Source organism: Zophobas morio, unplaced genomic scaffold (assembly GCF_036711695.1).
Source record: "Zophobas morio isolate AGI-343-1 ecotype UQ-CSIRO unplaced genomic scaffold, CSIRO_AGI_Zmor_V1 ptg000016l, whole genome shotgun sequence".
Lineage (NCBI taxonomy): Eukaryota > Metazoa > Arthropoda > Insecta > Coleoptera > Tenebrionidae > Zophobas > Zophobas morio.
The window spans coordinates 52,032-78,564 of record NW_026972121.1 but is presented as its reverse complement, the minus strand read 5'-3'; the positions used below and the strand labels follow the sequence as shown (position 1 = coordinate 78,564).

The 26,533-nt window shown below is 33.9% G+C and overlaps 1 protein-coding gene and 1 long non-coding RNA gene across 4 annotated transcripts in view; one reads left to right on the top strand and one right to left on the bottom strand.

The window, feature by feature from the left end:
• LOC135129478 (uncharacterized) overlaps positions 1–26,533 on the bottom strand; it is a 187,867-nt gene that overhangs the window by 134,583 nt on the left and 26,751 nt on the right. The gene's annotated exons all lie outside the window — the stretch shown is intronic.
• LOC135129516 (uncharacterized) lies at positions 12,817–15,349 on the top strand. 3 transcript variants are annotated; one of them, XR_010280591.1, is made up of 4 exons: positions 12,817–13,199; positions 14,161–14,258; positions 14,320–15,055; positions 15,114–15,349. It is a non-coding gene; the product is annotated as an uncharacterized LOC135129516 (long non-coding RNA). The 3 variants fall into 3 exon arrangements; XR_010280593.1 differs by lacking the exon at positions 14,161–14,258; XR_010280592.1 differs by lacking the exon at positions 12,817–13,199 and having other exon boundaries at positions 14,130–14,258.

Genomic DNA, 26,533 nt, shown 5'->3' with positions numbered 1-26,533 from the left:
TAATTTTTCCGGATATTCTCAACAGGATAGAATATATCTCCAAGATTCTGCCAGCGATTATCACTCAATAATTTATAAATAAAACATTTATACGTTAGAGTATTGTCCAAATAGTTGGTGGTCATCAAAAACTCCAAAGCAGCATAATTTAAATTTTCAATTTGGTCTCTTTCGCATACATGTAGAAATGCATCAATGTAACCATCGACACATTGCTTTCTTTGTAGCAGAATACAAATGTCAAGTGTATAAAAGTCACTTTCACTTTCGGCAATCCATTTAAACACTTCGTCCGGTACAATAAAATCTTTTTTATCGATGAGATGAAGGAATAAATTTAATTTCGTTCGATCACTCGCAGCGGCTTTAAGATATGTTTTGTACACATTTTCGGATGCACAAAATGCTTGTAAATCAACAAATTGTCTCAAGTCAGACATTGTTGTAATCATAAAATATCCAACATCGAATAAATCATCTGTGAAATTTAATTGCTTATATATGGTAATCCCCACTTTTTTTAGCTTACGTGCGAAATATGATATCCCCAAGGTTTCGTATCCGTTGCAAATCTTGTGACAATCCTTTTATCATCATTTGGGCTGAGAACTACTTTTTCTTGTTTTACTGTGTAAACAGTATGATGTTTGGACTTGATGAGTCTTTGTGATTTTTCGTAACTTCGATTATTAAATAAACATTCTTTGTAATTTTCAAACGTTATTGTTTTAAGTGATGCTTTTGTACTACCTTTGGATTTTTTAACTAATTTTTTATTGAAATCGTCACTTGCAATTCTATATGCGTACATTTTAGATCTGAGACCCACAAATTCTAGCATAATCTTACCGTTATTTTCATCTTTCATTAAACCTGGTACTTTCTTATTTTTCAGTTCTATATCATAAATATTATATAAATCATAGTCAGAAGTATCAAATCGATGTGAGTCTTTCTTAATATATTTGTATATATCGTCTACGTGAAATTCATAAATTAGGCTGTCAGTGTCGGTATAAAGTAACTTAGCATTATTTTTAAATGTTTTTTTAATATAGTCATAATGAAATTCATAGAGAAAAGTTTTAGAAATATCTAAAATGCAAAAACCAACATAAATTGGTTTATTCAAAAATACTTCTAATTTACTCATTTCGATTATTGCTGAATCATCGTCAAATACAACAGAACTGTGAAAATTTGGTTTAGATATAAGAGAACGAACTCCCCATCTTCCCTCCCATTTACTAACCAATCGAATATCGCGATGTTTTCTTACATTTTCCATGCATTTGCCATAAATAGCATTAATCATTAATTTAAAAAAATCTTTTTTAAAATCGTTCTTTGCTTGCTGCCTAAGTTTTGTATTTAAATCTATATATTCCTTTAACCACGCAGATTGTTTGAATTTCATAACACGATGTACACATTTTATTTTCATACCAAATTTTGTATACATTTTTAAATTCCGATAATGAATAATATAATTTTTCTTGGGATATAAAGTCAACAATAACTTCTTAAGTTTAGATCTTGAAATGGGCGGTATCATATGCTCTGGAGCTAATGGTAAATCACTATGAATTTCATGTAAATCTATTGGATAATCTAAATCGCATTCAATAATATAACCGATTGCTGAATTTTCTGGGGTATCTAAGATATCAGCTATATTGAAATTTTCTACAAACTCAAATTCTCCATACGGTAAATATTGAGACATTGCCGCTCCGTAAAGGTTGTTAACATCAAAATACATTAAATAGGTACTATCTTTCGAAGGATCATATTCTTCTTTTGGCATGTATTTGTTATTGGCTTTACCGTATCTATTGGAACACTGCGAAACTCCACCTCTAATACCTCTTTCTACAAATAGAACTTTATCTATATCCGTTAAAAGTTCTAGTTTAATTTCTGTTGTTTTTAACATAGCATCAAATGTTAGGCCCGGAGCAGTATAATAATGCAACGGATCAAGTTGATAAGTATTTAAACAAGTAGTTCGAAAAGCTTCAAATACATCGGCTAGAAGAAGCACATCAGTTTTTAAATATAAATCAGAATATTCTCCTAATGTATGAATATTAAAAGTATTCCATACATTGGTAGCATGGGAATAATCTTCATATTTAATATTTTCATCGTATAAGCGACTATAGAAATCCTCCTTTTCGGGCAATTTTGTTTCAAGTAGTTTCTCCCAGGAGTTTATATAATCGTAAGGAAAAACTCCCTTTCTGTTTAACAAATCAAATTCTTCCATATTATTACAATTTGCCAACGTAATAATTTTCTGAGAATTATCTAAATTAGAGGAAAGTTTGTCTAAACTATGTGGCATAAATCTGAAAGAATCAATAAACCGTAAACTAACTTTCGTGTCTTCGACAAATTTAGTAAACGAGATATATCTTTCTTTGTTAATGGGAAGTAACTTAATATCACCTTTTATTGAATTTGAAAGTTCTTTAATAAAAAAATGGGCATCATATCCGCTCATATTATGAAAGACCACGGGTATAACACAAATATCTTTATAATTTAAATTACAACTTTGATGGGCAGCGCCTCTATACATTCCAGTTAAATGACTATGATCGCGTACTTTTATGTTCTTTTCCGAAAATCCTTTTTTACATATATGACATATTTGGGAGGATTCAAACTGCTCACGTTCTTCCGTAGTTAATGTTTCCATAGAAATAACGTTCTGAAATTTATCGTTGCAGAAATGAGCCATTCGATGTAACTCCTGAACGAACCATTGAATGCAATTTTTACCTCGATACAAACGAAATTTAGAAAATGAATTATCATATGAGCAGTGAAAATAGTAAGCAATGCTGTGCGCAATATGTTTTTGATAAGTTTCGGTCTTATTCGTGGTGGACATATGCTGTTTGGTACAATCAAGAAGAATACTCTCGAGATCTGCATAAATAGTAAAAGGTACTTTTTCTTGATGTCTATAATTTTGAAAATACAAGTAATTTTCGTTTTCTGTTGGCAGTCTTATGGAATATTTATTAATACTCTGGCATGAAGTTTTATGTTTTTGGAGCAATTCCTCTGTGGTGAAATGATTTAAGCATCTTTCGCATATATGAAATTTACATTTATGGAGGGAAAGTTGCGTCGCTAAAAGAGCTGACAAATTTTTGATCCATACGAAATGATAGAGCAATTGTTGATCTTCAAAGTTATCATTACTGTTATTAGTATTTTGTATTTGTCTTTCAGCGGGTAGCATAAGCAAATTAATTGCTTTATAAGAATTTGAAAATCTAGTGCTTAAACGACAAGGTAAAATTTTTTTCTTCTCGATGCAGTATAAATTAATGGCAAGATTGTTGAGTTCCTCAAATTTTTGAATGTCTTTAATTGTGATTGGGAAGTCTAAATTATCATATTTCAACACATTTTTGAAATGAGGATACGATGATTTTCGGTCTGAATGTTTATCGGTAGGAAATAAAGCCGAAACTATGGCCCAAAGAAAACAATATTCATCATTATTTTGTACATTAATTATTGCATGTTTTTTTTTATAAAATCTGGTGTGGATACAAAAGTTGAATAGCCGAATTTAATTGGGTCGTATTTATTTATGTTAATTTTCAATCCTAAAATTTCATACAACGCCCAACCGGAATCCTTTTCTGCAAATTCCTCTAATTTTTTCATGATTTTATCAATGACGTTTTCTTCGTACCATTCTTTTAAATTTGTGTATTGATCAATGTGCTGATTTTTTGTTGAAAATGTTTTAATGTCTGTTTCACCAGAGTGCGGTTGAATAAAATTTGCGGAAAAAATTACATTTACCTTAAGCATTGAGTTTTTCCGTTCTTTTTTAATTCTAAACATAAAGCATTTAAAAGATTGTTGAAAAAACTGAAGAGGATCTTTAATGTGGTGGTTACTTATAAATCCTGTACGAATTCGTTGTTGAAAACAGGATTCGACATCCTGCCATGTTACATTAGTCACCGGTTTAAATTTGACTGTTTTAATATAGCCTTCACCAGTTTTTATAGATAATTGTTTTTTCTTATTTAAAAGCTTTAGGCGATAAAATTTCAAATACGCCAAACTTGTTTCTAAGGAATTTGCGTTTTCCAACATATTTTCTCGATGGATTTTACATTTGAGTGCTTTTCTAATTATTCTAATACTGGTATTGATATAAACTAAAAAATGTTTAGTTTCTTCGATTGTTTTGATTTTACTTATGTATTCATGAATTAGCTTAAGAGAGTTTTTACATATAGCCGTCACTGATTCTTGTGATTTCATTTTTTGTCGTGAAACTTGCTCACCACAGCAGAAAAAAAGAAACACTACTATTTCCCGTTGACTAGTTTCTTGTTTATATGAGAATTAATTTGCAAGTTACAACTTGCAAGTCGTAGTTGAAAACGTGGTCGTAAAAAATAAATTCAAGTCAGCGAAAAATGAAACATGAGGAAAGCAACTGAAGGAGGGAAAAAAGTAGGGGTGGGGATTAATATAGTGTATAAATTAAAGATCACACAAAAGAACAGATTAATAAGTGTTCTGTAAGTACATATCATAAAAATTAATTAACGACAGAAATGGGTAAGCTTATATATATTTTTTTTTGTAGTAGTTAATTTTTTTTTTTTTGTGTAGAGAAATTTGTTATCTGCCCCTATGATGTCAGTCACAGGCTTTTAGAGAATAGGCTGAGGAAGCATATTTTCAAATGCCACCGGGATGCCTGGGAAAGGGAGCGAAAACTCTGGGAGAATGCACTTCCAAGACCATCTACACCACCCCCACCACCATCAAAGTGGTTCAGCCAACCACCACCAACACCACCGCAAGTGGAAAACTGGGACAACGAATTCTCAGGGACCTATGTCCCAAAGTTAGATAGATCCCTGTTTTTAGATAGAACAGCCTTAAACGCCTACCATGCGACATTTAACAAATATATAAGAAAACAATAATTTGTTATTTCTATCGCTATCACCCCACCACCATCATTTACCACACCATCATTTACCACCTCTAAAAACTTCTTCCCTACAAATATCAACGACCACAACTAAGTATTTGTGTCTGTGTACAAGAAGATAAGTCTAAGATGTTTCTGCCTAGCAATGTGTTAATACTATTAAATGTGCTTGTTGAAAACAACTTGTATATTTACACCACTTCAAATATAAGTCTGCTGTATATTCAGACGTACGAAAAAGAATTTTGGGAAAAAATGACTCCGATCAATCTAATCGAAACCAGTTATCATCTCTTCTATGCGAAAAATATAACAATGCAGAATCATTTGACTTACAAGATAAAAACGGAAGAAGAAAATCACCAATTTTCCAATTGGTTAATAATAGAAAATACTAAGAACAGTCGCAGTTCAAAGGAAGTCATTGATTTTTGTTTAAGAAACGATCGTGTATGGTTTGCTTCATTTTTTGTCATATTCACGATAATGACTGTAATAGTGGGATGTTGGGACCTGGCTGCTCGTTAATGGTGGTGGTGATGGTTGTTGCTATATATATAGAATTCCGCAACAACAAACTATTCATTTCATCCAAACAATGTTCGGCTTAAACTGCACACTTGTTCTATCAACCATTCTAATTCAGAAAGATTTTTATTTATTGACTGATAGCAATGTTACTGATGTCTATCTACAAACTATTGATAGTAGTAAAGAATGTATTGTTAGAAAAATGTTAGAAATTAAAAATGGGCATGAACAACTACGTATGTTTTATTCAAAAAATGTATCTTCCTCGAACCAACTGCAATATCGGCTAGAATTAGTCTTCAAAGACAACACTCGATGCAAGTCACCGAATTACACCATCATTAACGATTATAGTGGATACAAGAATTCTACAGGTGCAAATGTTACAGAATATTGTTTGGCAAAACCATGGATATGGATATTTACTTCAGTAGGAGCAATTATTTTTGCAATCGTATTTTGTCTGTTACTTTATTTAGTATTAATTTGTTTCAGTTATTTTAGTAAATACAATACTCAAACAAATGTATGATTCAATAAAACAATTAGTTACTATTAATAGTTTTATTTAATGTCCTTTAACATATTTATTTAACAGCATCAGTACTACGATTTAATACAACAATAAGTTATTTAATATGTTTTAAATTATTTGTCCAGCTGCACGATATGACTCATCATGATCCACCACCACAGCAGTGATTTTTGATGATTGTTTATAGGTTTTTGATTTTCGTTTTTTAATGATGTTTTGTTGTTTTCATATAAAATTCAACAAAAAGCGGTTTTTGGTTAACTTGAAATTTTTTTTTTTAATGTCTTAGTATATTTAGTTGTGATGGTAGTAGTCATATAACAATACATATAAAGAACAACCTATTTCGCTTTTTTTTTTTTTTTTTTTTTTAAGTGTTGCATGTTGGGCTTATTCGAATCCTTTTTCGATGGTCTTTTTTTCGACCTGAAAAAATTTTTACGTAGCGACCTCGAAAAAACTAGAAATGGCTCCTGTATCTAGGTCGATGTGGACAGAATCGATTTTTTTGAGCAGACTTATGCGTTCGTTCCAGAAGAAGGTTTTGATGTATACAACCGATATTCTATCTCTTACCATTTGGACACTAGAAACTTTTGCCCTTTTCTCCCTTATTTTCAACTTTTTTGAAAATTTTTTTTGCTCAACATATGGCTTAATTTTTTTAGCTTTTCCCCGTTCCCCTGAGCCGACATGCTACCTCTTACCGCTTACGAACTATGACGTTTTTTCGTTATTACTACTAAACGGCAGCGAAAAATATTTATTTTGCTAAGTGGACCTATAGACTGTTCACTCAGAAATATTTTGATGCAAAAATATTTTTTTTAAGTTTTGCCGTTTCGACGCTACAAACTTTTGCCCTTTTCACCGCCATGTTGCAAGTTAGCTGAAAAACGTCGAAGGGGATGTATATGATACGTATTTGTGGATCTTTTTTGTCCTATACACGAACCTTCTATCTCTTACCGTTTTCGAGTAACAAAGTTTTTTTCTATTTGAACGGTAAACACACCTATGACTCATATTTATTTTTGGTTACGGTAAGCTAGTAGTTCATGAGGATGCATTTTTTTATGGAAAAACAAACTTTTCAAAATTTCGATAAATTTTTTTTGAGATTTTTTATTTTCAATTTTTCTTTATATCCTTTGGGTTTTTTTAAATTTTTTTTTCACCAAAACTTCTAATTTGCTTCCCTACTGCTCAAGGAAAACTTTTTTTTTAATTCTGACAACCTTTTTTGACGAAAATTTTTTGACCCCAAACTCAAATATTCACATATTTAATTACATGGACCTATTGATTATTCATCCAAAAATATTTTGACACAAAAAACAAATTTTTAACTAATTCCGTTTGGTCACCACAAACTTTTGCCCTTTTCTCCGAAATGCTAAACTCAAACTAAAAACCGTCGACACAGGTGCATGTGTTTCGTATTTTAGGAACTTTTTTGTTCTTTGCACGAACCTCGTATCTCTTACCGTCTTCGAGTAAAACATTTTTTTTTTATATTTAAACAATTATTGCACCTCCAACACACATTTATTTTTACACAAATGTGTCATTAGTTTATAGGGATGCATTTTTATTTTTTTAACAAACTTTCTGCCCTTTATCACCCTCAAGCGATAATTCTTTTTTTTTAATATTTCCGAATACGTCCCTGTCTATTGCGACAAAAGCGTCCAGTTCCGTAAGAATTTGCTGAAACAGCATCGCGTTATTTCATTCTGTGTTGTAATAATGACGGGCGGCGTGTTTCGGTTTATGAATTTTACCGTGAAAAGATTTGGGAAAAAGGTGGTTTTGTTGAACTAAATGGTGGCTTCTGTGAAGTGTGCGTGTATTTGAATGTTTTCGAGGGAGAACGGATGATTTTATTGCCTGTTTTCAATGTCGTAAGTAACAATTTTTTTAATTTTTAACAACACACTCGCCTTCTGACATTTGAGATTTTATTCTAATAATCACGGACAAATAAGCTTAAATCGGCAGAAAGTTGCTGATGAACATTTATTTATTAAGAAAATAACAGGAGTTTTGTCGGAGCAAACACGGCTTTTATTCGTTGCTGTTATTCCCAATTAAATAATTTTAGATGAGACTGGGGAAAATAATACACCAAACGAAATAAACAATATTTATTATAATTTCAATTACAGCTTAAGATTATACAAACTAGTTCGTATTTTATACATTTTAAGAAACTAATAAGTTTTAAATTTAAATCTAATTTACGACGCAGTGGTTTAACCGCAATGTGCACAGTTATTTAACTGATTTTCTTTGCTGAATAATTTTCAATTCTGAATCCAATTTTTCGATTGTTTCTCTAAATTTTCGCTTCTTCTCCATCATTTTTTCGATTAAGGGCTTTATTTGCAATTCGAAACGTTCCACATTCATTTGAAATCTTTTAACATCGTATAACCAAGTATTAATTCGGCTTTCTTTATCATTTATTAAGAAAATAACCGGAACTTTGTCGAAACAAACACGTCTGTTATTCATGACAGTTTGCAATCAAATATTTTTTACATGAGACTGGGGAAAATAATACACCGAACGAATTAAATAATATTTATTATAATTTCTATTACAGCTTAAGATTATTCAATTTAGTTCTTATTTCATACATTTTAATTGCTTCTTTTAAATAACTAATTCGTTTTAAATGTAATTCTAATCTACGACGAAGCAGTCTAACTGCACTTGATTTGTTTTCCACATGAACCAATGCCTTCTTCATTCTTCGATAAATTCGATATTGATGGTTCGACCGATCGGACCTCTATTTACCAAGTACAATTTCAAGCCGTTCACGATCTTCTGGTTCAGATCGCTGATCACTGAGTCGGTGAATTTTTCGGTAAATCTCTGTGGAAGTATCGTTCTAGACTCTTCAAGTTGCACAAATATCTTGTCACCGTACTTTGTAGACAGTTTACTAAAATTTTTTGTTAAAAATTTTTTATTTTCTTCTAAAGTTTTCGCACTCACAAAAGCTTGCAAGTGAGACTCTTTATTCAAGGTAGAAATGAAAGATGACATTTCTAAGTGTTAAATAATTGAATTCAAAAAACTAATTAATTCTTACACACGAATCCATCGACTTTTATACAAGTATAAAACGGAAGTGGGGATGCGAGATTGCGTCCGAGATCCCTCCCCGACCTAAACGAAAAGAGGGGATAGATCTTGAGATGAACGAGGGCAATAAACGACCAAGGTCGAGCAACGACTAGGTCAATGATCGCCCGATGAAAAGTAATGGGGGAGCTGGACCAGCTGGCAAGGTCAGCCACGTGCACCGACAAGCTCGACAACAAATGAAAGGTCAATGACCGCTCGATGAAAAGTAATGGGGGAGCTGGACCAGTTTGACCTCATTTGACCTGGTCTAGAACCCCCACTATATAACTACTGATGTTGACACTTGCATAACCTTATAATAAGTTATTGAAAAGTGTCTCAGTTTAATCAGTTTTGTGTTAATAGTTATCACAAACGGTAAGTATTGGGGTGAAATACGTTAATTTTAGACTTTCAATGCATAGATGTCCCATCCGTTATCAAAAACGCGGATAAGTTGAGAACTTGAGTAAAACTCCGACTTTTAAATCAATTTGTTAATGCTTTTCTCTATTTAAGTACAAGTTCTTCTCAAAGTTTTAATCACTTAAAAATTAAATAACAACAAGTAAATAATTTGATTTTTTTAAATCTGTCCCGTCCATTATCATAATTCTGATCTTTAAAAACATTTTTCCTTAACTATTATTTTATCATGACGCTTCTTCATTTAATGTTATTCTAGGTATGAGTGTCGAGGTAGTACGTAAAGAAAAAGTACGGCAAGCAATGCGTCGCTACCGGCAGAGTATTAACGCGGATCCTGTAAAAGCAAAGTGGAACCGCGAAAAAGATGCCCAAAGAAAACGGGCAGAAAGGGTTGTTGAAAGAAATTTTCTTGTGAAAAATCCTACTCTACATAAAATTAAAAAACAAAAAGCAGCAGAACGTAAAAGAATCTACAGATTAAAACTAAAAGAAACAGCAAAACAAAAAAAAGAAGCAGTATTTCCATATAAGTGTCCTCAATCATTGGAAAAAGCTGTGAAGAAAGTAAAAAGCGTGCTGCCCGCGAGTCCTCGTAAACGAGAGGCAGTAGTTAAACAACTGCTTTTTCAAATACAACCTGCAACCTCAAAAGCATCTACATTTGCAACTAATTCAGCGCGGGCCCTTACGAAAGAAGAACAAAAAAAAATCGTCGACTTTTATCTTCGTGATGATATCAGCAGACAGGCGCCCGGAAAAAGAGACACGAAAAGTGTTAAAAACGTATCTTCCGGTAAAAGAGAAGTCTTTCAAAAACGTCATATGGTAATGGCAGTAAAAGAAGCATTTGTTTTATATAAAGACGAATATCCAGATTGCAAGATACATATAAGTAAGTTCTACAGCATGAGACCTCAACATGTGTTATTGTCTTCTGAAACGCCTCATAATGTGTGCGTATGCAAATATCACGCAAATTTTAATTTTATTGTTGGAACACTTCATGAACTGATACCAATTTTTCCCGCAACTGGGAAAGAACTTTTAGAGCATATCTGTTGCAATACTCAAAATGAAGTATGTATGTACCTAATTTTGATACTTGTCGTGTTTTTAAATAGTTTACGTTTGAATAAAAAAAATTGATTTTGTTTGTACCATCCGTTATGTCTAGTCCGTTATCAACACTAGTTGTTATGAAACATCGATACAATAACATACTACGAGCTATCAAAAAAAAATATTGTGCCAAGCAATTGTTCAATCTTAGTTTATTTCACATTTGTCAATTTCATAGTTAATACTTACAGTAATTCGCAGAAAATTCCGATTAAATTAACTAAAGTTTTCACGGTGGGTAATATCGTGTCCCATCCGTTATCACTTTTCAAAATTTTTTCATTGGTCACAACAGCAGCACGTGTCATCCATAAGCGAATGTCAAAAGGCTTTATTAAATCTGCTAATATTTCTATATTTTGTTTTATTTATTATAACAATAATACTGTAAGAAATGCAAAATTAACAAATAATTTTGCATCCACATGTCCTGTCCGTTATCATGGAATGGCTGCAATGCTACAGACAAATGTAAATAAGAATATTAATAATTATTTGCAATAAGTTTGTGTCATCTATTTAAAATTGGTAATATGAGCTAAGTATTTTTGATTTGTTGTAAATGTTTTTTTTTATTTGATGAACCAAAAACCAAACAAAAGAGGTGGGTGATTTTTTCCCCAGATGAAAAAGTTTTGTGTTTAAATTTAATAAAAAGTTGTTCTCATATTATGAAAAACAAAAATACCGATTTAATGTTTTGAAGAATAAGAATGAAGAAACGTGGAGGGAGATCATGAATAATTTTAGCGCTCAAAATACAGCACATATATTGACGTGAACGACATGTCGTTACAGTGGCTAAAGATATGTAAATTATTACTTCAATAAATTGTCTGTTTCAGCGTTCCAAAGAAAAAGTGCTTAAATTTAATTAAAGAAGATGAACACTATAATGTGATGTGATTAAGTTCAACAGGCGCATGTTCCACATCTTATTATTGCGAGCTCTGTCGGGTGAGATACTTATGGGGCGATACACACAAAAATTGCCCATACATATGTCCTTGTTGCCATGGCAATCCTCCATGTCGTATAGATTCAGCCGTTATAAAGTGTGACTTGTGTTTGAGATATTTTCGGGGAAATGAGTGTTTGAATTAACACAAACTCTCTAAATTATGTGTCAAATGTCGGCCGCATGTTTGGCATAATAATAATAAAAAGTCTAAACACGTTTGTGGCGTGACGTACTGCAAGATTTGTCGAACTACTATTCGAAATTTGAGGCTTTGGAAAATGCTCATACATTTTTATTTATCTTTTACGACTTAGAAACCACACAGGACCAGCAGCTTAGCGAAAATACGTATTTGTACGAGCCCAATTTGTATGTACTACAAAAATCTTGTCGTCTGTTTATAACGAGCAACGATGTCTACAGCGAATGCCCTAATTGTGGTCAGAGGCATATAATTTATGGTAAAGCGCCTGTAAACAATTTGCTAGAGCATATAACTGAAATGTCGAAGAGGTTTAAGGTAACAGCGATTGCTCACAACCAAGGGTGTCGTCGGGGGCGTTGTGCTCCAAAAAATTTTTGGAAATATGAGCAGATGGATACCCGAGGTAACACGCACTGGTACAAAACTGATAACAATTGGGTGTGGCATCGCTATAAGATACATAGACATTCTTAATTGTATCCAGCTGCCTATAGCACGTTTTCCAGCGGAATTTAAATTTGAGGGCTTCAAGGAATATTTCCCACATTTTCTTTAATACTTCAGCGAATAAAAACTACACCGGACCTATCCCTGAAAAGCATTTCTACAGTCGCAATTCCATGCTTCCAGCCGAACGGGAAAAATGTATCCGCTGGCACAGTCAACAACTACAAAATAATGTAGAATTTAGAATGACGGAAGAAATTCAAAAATATTGCACTACCGATTCGACTTGTTGCGTAAAGGTTGCATAAAATTTGGTGAATGTTTTCTTTCTGTTAACGGTGTCGATCCATTTTTGGAATCATATACTTATTTATACAAGACTTACAGTTGTTCTGAAAATGACATTTGTACATTTGTTCAGTACGTAAACTTTGTTATGTGCCTATTCCATAATTTGTTTATTTTTCTATATATACAATTAGATTATATTATCATGTCTTTCACCCATTTCATGCATCTCGTGCTCGGTATAATGTCCTATTTATATTTACTTATCTGTAATCATTATCTATTTGTAAACCGAGTACATAAAATACAAGCACCACACATTCCGCGGTTATCAACACAGTCCACATCGGTTCCCTTCAGTTATCCCGTATTTTAGGATACTTATTGTACTACATTCAAGAAGTATTTTGTTAATAAATGGTGAAATTGGAATCTTGGTTTTTCTGAGGCAACCAAAGACAGGAGTTTATAACATACTGATGTCAGAAGTGGGATAGATATAAACATATTTTTTATCCGACAAATACAACAAGAAGTCCAACTTAATCGTCAGAAACTGGTATATGGAATTTTTTTTTTTTGTTATCTTGTTAACACCGTCCAATCCTTTAATAAAATCAAAATGCCCCGCAATTCCGAAACTTAAACCATTAACGAATCGTACAGTCTTTCCGACATTCGTGCTTTACTTCCAGGAACATTTTCGGGCGATTGTAATGGCCTTTACAATTTTCTCCAAAATTGCGAAAATGCCCAATTTATATCAGTCCTCAGTACAAAAGAAATAAAACGATTTATTAAAGGTGTGAATTTTGCCAAAAAAATAAGACTAACAGACATCCTACAAAAGCACCTATGAAAATCACGTCGACCTCAAACCAACCCTTGGAAAAACTTTCTGTCAATATCGTATGTCCTTTGCCGATTACGGAAGACAACAACAGGTTCGTTTTAACGTTTCGGAATGACCTAACAAAATTTGCTCAACTACTGAACAATTATTTCTATTTATTATGCTGTTTGGTATTTCTAAATGCATTCTAACTGACAATGGTACTGACATTACATCAAAATTGATTTCAGAAGTAAATACACTTTTTAAAATCGGACACATAACTACGTCCGTAAACCATCCACAATCTAATGGTTCTCTCGAAAGATTTCATTCAAATCTAAACGACTATTTAAAACATTATATTAAAGAAACTTAAAACAATTGAGATAAATTTACATTACCTGAAATATTTTGTTATAATACAATTATTCATTCTACCACCCAATTTACACCTTACGAATTAATTTTTGGTCACAAAGCTATTATCCCAGTCATTACCTTCGTTACCCGACTTGCGGTATACATACTTATGATGATTCTCATTTACAGCTTAAATTACGATTAAATAAATCTTTTGATATCGCTTGACAAAACATTATTAAAAGCAAATTTAATTCTAAAACTTATTATGATAAAAAGGTTGATAATCAGGAATATAAAGTTGGAGATTTCGTTTCTGTTCTAGATAAGTCTTCTAAACCTGGAATTAATAAAAAACTCGCTCCTAATTTTAGAAGTCCATATAAATTTTTTATAAAAGTTTACCCTGGCCAAACCATAGTAGTAAGAATAAAAAACATAAATGTCATTTATCATAATAACTTATTGAAACCTTTTTTTCCAGAAACTCCAGATGAGGACCAATAAGATACCCATTTATTTTCTCATGCTTTACGTGGCAACTATACTTCTTCTTGGAAATTGTTGAAGTGATATGTATGCAATAACACAGATTAATTCTGCTGCGGAATTTTTTTATGATAACTTAGGAAATGTGAAAACTTTCAGTAGTCACCTCTCTTGATCACTTATAGTAACATCTCAATATATCAACGGAAAGCACTCCTTATAAAAAATATTTTTACTAAAAGTCAAGCGATTTGTAATGTTTCTAAAGATTTTGATAATTCATTGATATTCTGTATTCAATCTTTAAGACTTATGGAAGTTCAGATTTTACAAATAGAAAAAAAATAGAAATTATATCTCACTTAACAGGCCATAATTTTACACATTCTCGTAAGAAACGTGGAATTGTCAATGGAGTATCAACTGGATTAAAATGGTTATTTGGAATACCTGATGCTGATGACCCCAAACAACATACCATTTTTTTTTACACCAGTTCTGGAAGATGGGCAAGATGGCTTGCGCCAAAGTATCCCTGCGCCAAGTTGGCTTTGCGCCAAAATGTCTCGCGCCAAGTCGGCCGCGCCAAATAGTCCCATTCCGCATATGAGGATATATATAGCGTCCAAACCAATACATTCACTAATTCAGATTACTGTTCTTCTTCTGGTATTGCTTGAAAGAAACCTGCATTTCGTGCTCTAAATACCTGTTTACTTCTCAACAAATTGGTAAGTTAATTTTTTTGTTAAAAAATAATAATAATTCTAAAAATATTTAAATTTATAGCTACAAATGGGATATCCGAAAACGGTGCTTTGCGAATATTCGTGTTCCTGAAATGAAAAGGAGAAAGATGGCTGATATTGAAGAAGCACTTCTTGATTTTATATCAAAAGGTTATGCCGAAGACTGGATCTTACATGAGATGTTCATGAAGACACCATAAACTTTAATATGTCATGTTAAGAAACGCATCAAGTACTTTAGAGAACATAACGATTATTACTACTATACGCAAGAAATGTAACACGCATATTATATAAATGTAACCAAAATAGTACATATAAATAAATAAATTAAAACAAAACACATTTATCATCAATATGGATTTAAGATTTGGGCAACCATTTACAGCTATCACTGCTGGTCCTACATCGTGTGGTAAAACAGTGTTCACGAAAATGTTCAAAATTCAAATGTTTCTTATTAATTTGAAATAAAAATGTTGGTTAATATTTGTTGAAATTTATATTTTCCTACCTAAAATTAGTAAAATAATGGTTGTACCGTTCGCGAGTTGTTTAAATTCGCGCCAAATCAGACCCCAGAGACGTGATCCTGTGTTGGCTTCATGTGCACAACGCTATTGCATAGTCAATGCTCCATCCATATACTATTAGATCACTGGTGCGCAATGATGACAATGCGTGTCTATGTGCTGCTTTAATCATATCAAAAGAATTAACAGTCTATCTCGTTTGGCAAACGTGAATTTGAGTAACAGAGGGAATTATATCATATTAATGATTTTCAGCATTTTTTAACAGATTACACAATCGTCGTCTACAAACGCAGAGATTGTTATTTCTGTTTATTTTGAGAGTGACAGCGCTCCAAATAAAAAGTGCTTAAATTTAATTAAAGAAGATGAACACTATAATGTGATGTGATTAAGTTCAACAGGCACATTTTCCACATCTTATCAATGCGAGCTCTGTCGGGTGAGATATTCAAGGGGCGAGAGACGCAAAAATTGTCCATACATACCAGTATGTCCCTGATGTCATGCCAATCCCCCATGTCGTATAGATTCAGCCGTTATAAAGTGTAATTTGTGTTTGAGATATTTTCGGGGAAATGAGTGTTTGAATAAACACAAAGTTTCTAAAATGTGCAATAAAAAGTCTCAACACGTTTGTGGCGTGAAGTACTGCAAAGTTTGTAGAACCAATATGCCTATTCGATTTTTTTGCCAGATGCAGCCCAGCTATTTCTTGACAAGGCTTTGGAAAATGCTTGTACATTTTTATTTATCTTTTACGGCCTAGAAACCACAAAGGACCCGCAGCTTAGCGAAAATACTTATTTGCACGAGCCCAATCTATATGTACTGCAAAAAGCTTGTCGTCTCTATATAACGAGCAACGATGTCTACGGCGAATGCACTAATTGTGATCTGAGGATAATTTATACTGAATCGTCTGTAGACAATTTGCTAGAGCATATAGCTGCAATGAATGTCGAAGAGGTTTAAGGTAACAGCTATTGCTCACAGCAATAAAGGTCTCGACAGGTGCTTTTTGTTCTAAACACTTTTTAGGAATGTGAGCAGAGATCCGAGGTAACACGCACTGGTATAAAATTGATAACAGTTGAGGATGGCTCAGCTATCAGATTCATAGACATTCTTAATTTTATCCAGCTGCCTACGTCACGTTTTCCAGCGGAATTTAAATTGGAGGACAAGGGGTATTTCCCGCATTTTTTTTAAAGTTCAGCGAATAAAAACTACATCGGGCCTATTCCTGAAAAGCATTTCTACGGTCACAATTCCATGTTACTAGCCGAACGAGAAAATTTTATCCGCTGGCACGATCAACAAGTACAAAATAATGTAGAATTTAGAATGACGGAAGAAAAAATTGCATAGCCGATGTCCATTTGTTGCGTAAAGGTTGCATAAAATTTCGTGAATGCTTCTCGCCTCAACCTGTAGTCTTGTTTTAGGCGAAATTTCTTGCGACAAAACAGCATAGGGACATTGCCTAGAAAAGGTTACCGGCGTCCAGACAGCCAATCCGATGTGGCTATCGACTGATTGTCGTGGATACTGAAAACATTTTTATTCAGCACGCTGGCTTGAAGTTAGGTTACCTGAAAATCTGCTCGTAGATGGCTTCACCATCAACCCTCTAATGGAACTCCACATAGACTCCACCAGACACTCAAACCTCAAAGAGTGCATAGTCGCAGTCTTTTTAGACATAGAACGTGCTTTTGACAAAGTCTGACACGACGGCCTAATCCACAAACTTATCTCCCTAAAACTGAACCCCGCTTTCATCCTACTCATGGACTCATTCCTATCCAATAGATCCTGCAATGTAAAAATCTACAACAGTTAACATAGACGCCGGGGGTCCCCCAATGCTCCGTGCTGTCACCCCCTGTGTATTTGATTTACTGCAGTGATTTTCCCTTTTCAGACACCACACGAACCAAGACCAGGATGTTCGCGGACGACACGGCCTTCTGGTCCTCCAACAGATGCCCCACCCGAGCCACTGCCAACATCCAGCAACTCCTTCCCCAATTCGAGGAATGGGCCAATAAATGGAGAATCTCCTCCAATCCCAAAAAATCCCAATCAATCCTAATCTCCTACCCCAATGCTAGGACCAAACAATTCGCCTTCTCCCGTAACATTCTCACGCTCCACAATCAACCCATCCCTAAACTCAAAACCACCTCGGTATTACCTTCTCCCAAACTTGCTCTCTCCTAGCTGACCTCACCATAAAAAAGATCCGAAACCGAGCCAACCTCCTCTACCTAATCCGCGGTCGCATCCGTGGCTGCAACCCAGAAACCCTCCTACACCTACAAATCCTTCATCGGGCCTGTCATAGAATACCGAGCCCCTCTCTATACTTCCCTCTCCCAATGAGTTCTCAACAGAATCCTAGCATGCGAACGAAAAATCCTACGTAGAATCCTCAAACTAGATTACAAATTCCCTTCCTCGCCTGTTCACACCTCCGCTAAAACTCCCACTATCGCTTCAAGACTAACAGAACTTCAACAGAAATATATCCACCGCACGGTAAACTCCACTAACACAATAGCTATCCAAACTCTGCACACTTCTCACAAATACCCAACTAACGATAACCGCCTCCTAAATCGCATTCCCAAAATACCCAAAACCAAACCTACCCGAACCCCTCCAGTCCATCGTCGAAGAGACTCCCTTCTCTATGAGATGACCCACCCTCCCTTCCAAGGATCCGACGCCCCGAAGACGACAACGACAACCACTGGACCCTACAACCCCACCACCACTCATTGTACATATTGTAAATAAGTTTTAAATCATAATCCATGTAGTATTAGTCTTAGATATTAGGAATGAAATGTAAATATGTATATTAAGGACCCTCTGTCAACTTGTGCTGAAAAGGCCCTAAGCCTCAGCTGCACCACAAATTATTGTTAGTAGAATACGGAGCCCTATTGTAAACCCATAAACTGTAAATAAAATGTATTTGAACTGAATTGAAGGGGCTTGAAGTTAGGTTACTTGAAAATCTGCTCGTAGATCGCTTCTGTGAAACCACAAACACAGTTTACGAATTCCATGGCTGTTGGTTTCATAGGTGCGAAAAATGTTATTTAAACCAGGCGTTTAAGCTGTCCGACAAGGATGGTGCTTTTTCTTGCCCAGGGAAAACACTTTAGAAAAAGAAGAACAGCTAAAGACAGTTGGATATAATTTGGTATCAATATGGCAGTGCGAATATAACAAAATACTAAAAACCAACACTGATATATGAGAATTTGTGCAGAGACTGAATGGTCGTAAATCCTCGACTATGAATCCTCGAAATGCTTTTTACGGTGGCCGCACAAATGCGTGCAAACTATATCATAATTGGGACTCCGACGAAAAAAACACGGGAAATACCCAGAGGGTCATCCCTGTAAATATTTATGTTGGAAATAACGAGTGCCGTATGGGAAATTTAATTACCACAGAAGGTTTGATCAAATGTTGCATTCTTCCACCCCACGATCTTTATCACCCTATATTGCCGTACAGATGTAACAACAAACTGGCGTATAAGTTATACTGTTATACGGTATAACATACGCTGAAACAATGCAGCAGACTGAATGTCAACATGCAGAAACTGAACGTCAGTCCGACCACCTTCCGCCTGCCCTTGTCCGCTAACTGCCAGGCATATAATCGGGATCTTCGTTTACAATAATCAACGCCAGACTGCTGATGTGTAGTGTTGTTCGCAAAGACAGCAAAGTGATATTTGCCCTGTTTTGCAATTTTCGCTCAGCAAATTTCCAGCAGTTGAAAATATTATGCACGTTGCCCAAAGAACACTTGACTTTATATAAATGATTTTTACAACACATGTTGTAACTGCTGTAATCTACAACCACTTTGGGTCATGGGCGAGTGACGTCAACTAATTGCTCATTAAATGAAAGTAGTCTAATTATTACCCACCGCCAAAAGTAATTAATTACTAATCAAGAATAATATCAAATTCTTATAGTCTTCTAAAAATTAATGCAATCTATTTTTGCATTCCTTGAATTTTTGTGTATATGTAGATCTCGTTGTGTGAATCACATAATTGTGTACACTTTCTAAAATGATAAAATTTTAATTAATATATTTCTAACTGCATTCCTTGAATTTTTGTGTGTAAGTCGATGACATTGTGGAAATCACGTGATTAAATTTTACATTTAATTATACAAGACCTACAGGTGTTTTGAATATGACATTTGTAAATTTGTTCAGTACGTAAACTTTGTTATGTACTTATCCCATAATTTGTTTATTTTTCATTTCCATTCACGCAATTTAGACTTAAATATGTACAATTAGATTATATTATCACGTCTTTCATCCATTTCATGCATCTCGTGCTCGGTATAATGTATTATTTATATTTATTTATCTGTAATCATTCTCTATTTGTAAACTGAGAGAATGCTTCTTGCCATATCACACAAATATAAATTGAATATTTTAATAAATATTTTCAATAAAGTTAGTTGTAAAATTATGTACTACTTATTTGCTAATGCCTATTAAAAGAACACCAATTTTTTGCAAAACTAAAAAGCATAGAATTTTTTAAATTATTTCCCTGATTTTTTTATTCAAAATCACATCAAAATGTACTTTTAAACACAATGCTCAGTCGTTCTCGTTAACAACGAAAAAATTACTGCCTCGAAAAATGAAATCGAACATACATTAAAGGAAAATCATGCAACTGCTGCGTCAGGTGATACAGGACTATTCAAAACATACAAAAGAATCCGAGAATTGTACAAATGGCAAGGAATGAAAAAAGAAATAAAACGATTTATTAAAGCGTGTGAATTAAGCCAAAAAAATAAGACCCATTACAGAAGATAACAACAGGTTCATTTTGACCTTTCAGGATGATCTAACAAAATTTGCTCATGTGCAACTTATCCCAGACCAGGAGCCATAAACAATTGCTGAAGAATTATTTCGATTTATTGTGCTGTTTGTAATTCCTAAATGCATTCTAACTGACAATAATATTGACTTTACATCAAAATTGATTTCAGAAGTAAATAAACTTTTTAAAATCCGACACCTAACAACGTCCGTATACCATCCACAATCTAATGGTCCTCTCGAAAGATTTCATTCAAATCTAAAAGACTATTTGAAACAATATATTAAAGAAACTCAAAATAATTGGGAAAAATTTACATTGCGTGCAATTTTTTGTTATAATACAACTATTCATTCTACCACCAAATTTACGCCTTACGAATTAATTTTTGATCACAAAGAAATAATCCCAGTCATTAAATTCGTTACCCGATTTGTGATATACTTATGATTATTAATTATTATCATTTACAGCTTAAATTACGATCAAATAAATCTTTTGAAATCGCTAGACAAAACATATTAAAAGCAAATTTAATTCGAAAACTTATTACGATAAAAAGGTCAACAATCAGGAATATGAAGTTGAAGATGTCGTTTATGTTCTAGATAAGTCTTCTAAATCTGGAATTAATAAGAAACTCGCTCCTAATTTTAGAGGTCCATATAAAATTTTAAAAGTTTAACCAAACCATAGTAAGAGTAAAAAACAGAAGTGTCACTTATCATAATAAATTATTGAAACCTTTTTTTCCAGAAACTCCAGATGAAGACCAATGAGACACCCATTTATTTTCTCATCCTTTACGTAGCAACTACACTTCCTCTTGGAAATTGTTGAAGTGATATGTATGCAATAACCAGATTAATTCTGCTGCGGAAATTTTTTATGATAACTTAGGAAATGTGAAAACTTTCAGTAGTCACCTCTCTTTGATCACTTATAGTAACATCTCAATATATCAACGGAAAGCACTCCTTATAAAAAATATTATATACTTCTTGATGTTATAGCAAAAGGTTATGCCGAAGACTGGATCCTACATGAGATGTTCATGAAGACACCATAAACTTTAATATGTCAGGTTAACAAACGCACCAAGAACTTTAGGGAACATAACGGTTATTACTACTATATGCAAGAAATGTAACACGCATATTATATAAATGTAACCAAAAGTGGTTAAAATAGCGTGCTCCGAAAAAAATGTCCACAAACCTTTGTCAAAAATGATACCCTGCTGGAGATCAGTGAGGTGGGAGATTAAAGAGAAGCCATATAGTTCCACTTTGCGCGCTGTTTGGATAGATAAAGAGGAGACTCTTTCTATCTCAACAAGTTTTCTGTGCGTAGCCATCGTAGTTGTGCATCGTAGTCAGTGATCGTAGTAGACGTAGCTCCAGCTCCCTCTCAGTCAGTGTGACGTATGTTTCCAAGCGTTGGAAACAAAATACACAAATAATCATTTAATAAATTTAAAAAATAGGGGCGGTTTAATTAAGCCATCAAAATCCGTATTTAAAATATGCCAGACGGCAGAAAAACATATAAAACAGGCTGTAAATATTTTTCACCCACGTATTTTATTGATACTAACTATTAATGTAAACAATAGTTTAAAAGACTGTACTCTTTTTGCAGAATTAGATCAACATATTTTAGACCAAAACAGTGTGGATAATCACAAAAATTTATTGATTAATTACATTATACAATTTTTTATTAATGTGAGTTGCATCACATTACGCGCACTCAAGAAAAAAAAAGTGGTATTCGGCAGAAACTAAATAAATTAGTTCTATTTTCAAATGAGTAGTAAATATAAGTATTGTGTAGGTGTAGAAATAAATATTATTGTACATATGAATTTTAAAATTTTATTTGTTTTTTTCTATCCTATTACTCCCGATTATCCGATAGCAACAGGTTATGGTGTAGGCATTACAGTCTCAGAATGGAGAAAAATTAGAAAAGTAGAATAACGTTTGGGCTTCATGTGCACCAGAAATGTGTGAACATGGAAGTGATAAACATTGCAGCAAAGAAAAAAAAACTTTAGGGAAGAAATAACTAAAAATGACGTAATTTATAAAATAAATAAAATATATATGTAAGTATTCGACAAGTCTTATGATAAGTCTGCTTTTTATCATTTATATGAAAACAGTGTTAATGAACTTGAAACAACACCTATAAAATATTGCAATTTAATTGTTACATTATTCACTAATTATTATTATTCAAACATAAAAACTGTCACCGATTACAAATTCCGATGTTTTAATCAATTATATTTCTGATTCAATTTTAAATGACTCGCGCACATTGCTGATTGGACCGTAGTACATTCACGACCATTTTAGTCGACGAAAACTTGTTGAGATAGAAAACATCGGTGCTCCTCGTCGATCCAAGTTGCGCGCAAGCTTTACCTGTTTAGAAGTGGTCATGCCTTCTCTTTAATCCCCCACCTCACTGCTGAAGATACACAAACATAAATCATACAGCTAAGTAAGCGAATATCAACACGTGATGTAGAATAGCAATGCGAGTATTGAAGAAGCACTTCTTGATGTTAGATTAAAAGGTTATGCCGAAGACTGGATCTTACATGAGATGTTCATGAAGACACCATAAACTTTAATAAGTCATGTTAACAAATGCACCAAGAACTTTAGGGAACATAACGATTATTACTACTATATGCAAGAAATGTAACACGCATATTATATAAATGTAACCAAAAGTGGTTAAAATAACGTGCTCCGAAAAAAATGTCCACAAACGTTTGTTTGTCAAAAATGATACCCTGCTGAAGATACACAAACATAAATCATACAGCTAAGTAAGCGAATATCAACACGTGATGGTGAATAGCAATGCAAGTATTGAACAAGCACTTCTTGATGTTATATCAAAAGGTTATGCCGAAGAGTGGATCTTACATGAGATGTTCATGAAGACACCATAAACTTTAATATGTCATGTTAACAAACGCACCAAGTACTTTAGGGAAATTTCAAACGAACCGAAAGGATAACGTTAGAAGTAACGGTACGTTATTCGATCATCTCAATATAAGGAATATACGAATATGGTTGAACAGCAGAGCTTATCCGTACGATCAGTGGAAGATGAATTTTGTTAAAAATAATTATTTGGATGCATATCAACGATATGTCGATTTTTATAAAGACTTTCACAACGAAACACAAACAGATCCCATTCTCGATCATGTAGCATTTAAACAAAGACCGATATTCGTTTTAAATTGTAACAGACAGGCAGAACCTATACTAGGTGAGGAGGTAACGATCGAAATCGAAGAACAGCAAATTTTCCACGAGAGAGTAAAGCCTACTGCATCATAGTTCACGATCAATTTTTCGAATACCGACCATTCAGTAAAGTGGTTCGTCCAATAGCATAAATCTTAACCAATCACAAAGAAGAGGAAGACGAAGAAGAAAAGTGATAGAGAGAGAAGAATGATTATTAGCAACGCACAAATTTAGTAGTAGTGATGGTGATGTCTAGTTGGTGTGTAGTTTACTCTTCGCAGTTTTGTTGTGAGGAAGCGAAAAGATTCTCCGTAAATAGATTAGAGAATCAAGTTCATCATTCGCTTCATGAATTTTTACAACGCTACCCACACGAAGACTCTACTCTACTCAAAAATTATCTTTATCATCGAATACGGAAAGTGTACAATGATCTTTCGATATTGTGCAACAAATATTTAAATAGACAATTATCGTTTCCTTCGTTCTATGCTGAGCTTAAAGAACTGAAGCGAACCTTCGATAGCATAAAAGAATATATCCCAACAAAGTGCACAAAATGTGAGAAGCACATGAAGAAGAAAAAGAAAAGATCTTAGTTCGAGTTATCGAAGAAACGAATTGTACGTATACACAATCTAACCCTATCATTTTAGTTTCAATGTTTTTTCTTATCTTTCTTGTATTTCGCACTCGTTGAATCTGCAGCTCGGTTTCGCTCGAAATATCGATAATAATCATATCACTTGTTATATTATAACTGATAACAGCACGGTTGACCGATGGGTTCGAATCCATCGCGAGGCAACTGCTTTTTTTACACCAAATTCTCGCGCGCGCAAAGAGACATCTAGCGGAACATTCAGCAAAGACGCAAAACCATGTGACGCGATCGCAGCACCACCACACTGGTACGACTACTGCGCACCGCGTCACGCATCTTTTTACCCTACTCATCACATTGCTACCTTAAACCATCATACAGGATCCAAGCGTTCTCTCTTCGTCACCGACATAGGTTAGTGGATCACTTTCTTTACCATATCTTCCACACTCTTCTTTCAATCACTTTGCATGTTCTGTTGCAATTGAAATCGTGTTTTATTGCAATGGAGGAAATCAAACTTTTAGTTAGACGACAAGCTGCCATTAAAACTAGATTAACCAATTTTTGTAAATTTATCTCGGAGCCCCAAAATCACAACAAAATTACTGAGATTCAAGAGCGAATAACTGCAATCGAACCTTCGTTAACGGAATATGAAAATATTAGATTACAATTTAGAAATTGTAGATATCGATGAGTCTCACATTAAAGATGAGGACTCATTCGGTTGGCCAAAACTTTCAAGAAAAAGCCAAAATTGAATCTTGAAGATACAACAAAAAAAAATAAATGTTTTCTACTCTTTCCAAAAAGAAGGTGGTTGAGAAACAAGTAGCTCCTAAAGTGAACGACAACATCTCTTCTTCCTCTTCGGATGAAGAAGACGATGATAATGCCACTTGCATTTATTGTTATGAATTGTATTCTAGCTCCAAATTTGAGGGAGCATGGATACCGACTCTATACTACAAAAGTTTATTTATTTCAATAAAACAGGTATCCTATTTTATCCAACTATACTATCTTGTTTTGGACGACTAGTTTTACAATATCGGATACTTTACATATTTTTAAAAAAGCGATTTTTTTCTACAACAGAAATAATTGATTCCAAAACAGCCATATCTGATGATAATAGTGTACTTAGCAGTGACACAGAAGAAAAATTGTTAACATAACATAGGTTATTCAGGTGATATTGAAGATCTTTCACTAAATATTCGATTTTGAGCTACTCTCCCCCATAAAGATGGCAGTCTACATTTCTCAGAAACAGTTACCTACGACACAAAACTTTGGACGAGTACTTACAAACGGGCAAGATTAAATAAGCTTATCTCAGATGACAGCCCAAGAGTTTATTTAATTCCAAGTGGTGGAAAGTTTGAGGCCGGTCCAAACAATCTGACACTGCCAGATAACTGATGAGTATGTTAAGAAAAAATCATCTTTCTATATGGTATATATGCCAGAAGAAAATACAATTTGGCAATAAGGACACTGCACTTGTCCTGCATTTTAAAAAATATATATGCAAGCATCTGGTAGGAGTAGCCATTCGCTTTAAATACGTAAGCCGTCATAAATTTGGAAGAGTACGATATTCCCCGAATGCGAGAAATATTGATGATGTATGGAGAACTCGGTTGTGACCACCACGGTGGTTACGTTAACATGAACAATATACTAGTGTGTTGTGCAAATCACACGGCTATGTGTATGATACGGTCCTACAATGGACACTGCAGCACTCGAGCTCTGTTTGAAGAAAATCAGTACGATGAGGAAGACGACGCCATCATCACTTGAGGAGGTATTTGCAAATAACGTTAGTAGACCCGCATCTCTTATAGTCCACGACGATCCAGATTACATGAGCGGCAATCATTGGACGGGTATTTATGTGGACGAAATCGTCTCGGTTATTTTTTTGACAGTTTTGGAAGACCGTCTAACAAGAATGTGGAGAAGGTTCTCAGAAGAAATTGTCATTATTGGAATTTTTACACGATGCAGATACACAACGTCTGGTCTGAAGTGTGCGGGATGTATTGTGTATTATTTCTTTTTAACTTTGTATGAGCTAAGGCTGTAGATAATTTTTTTAACCTAATCTATTTAGCTTCTGTAGGCGTA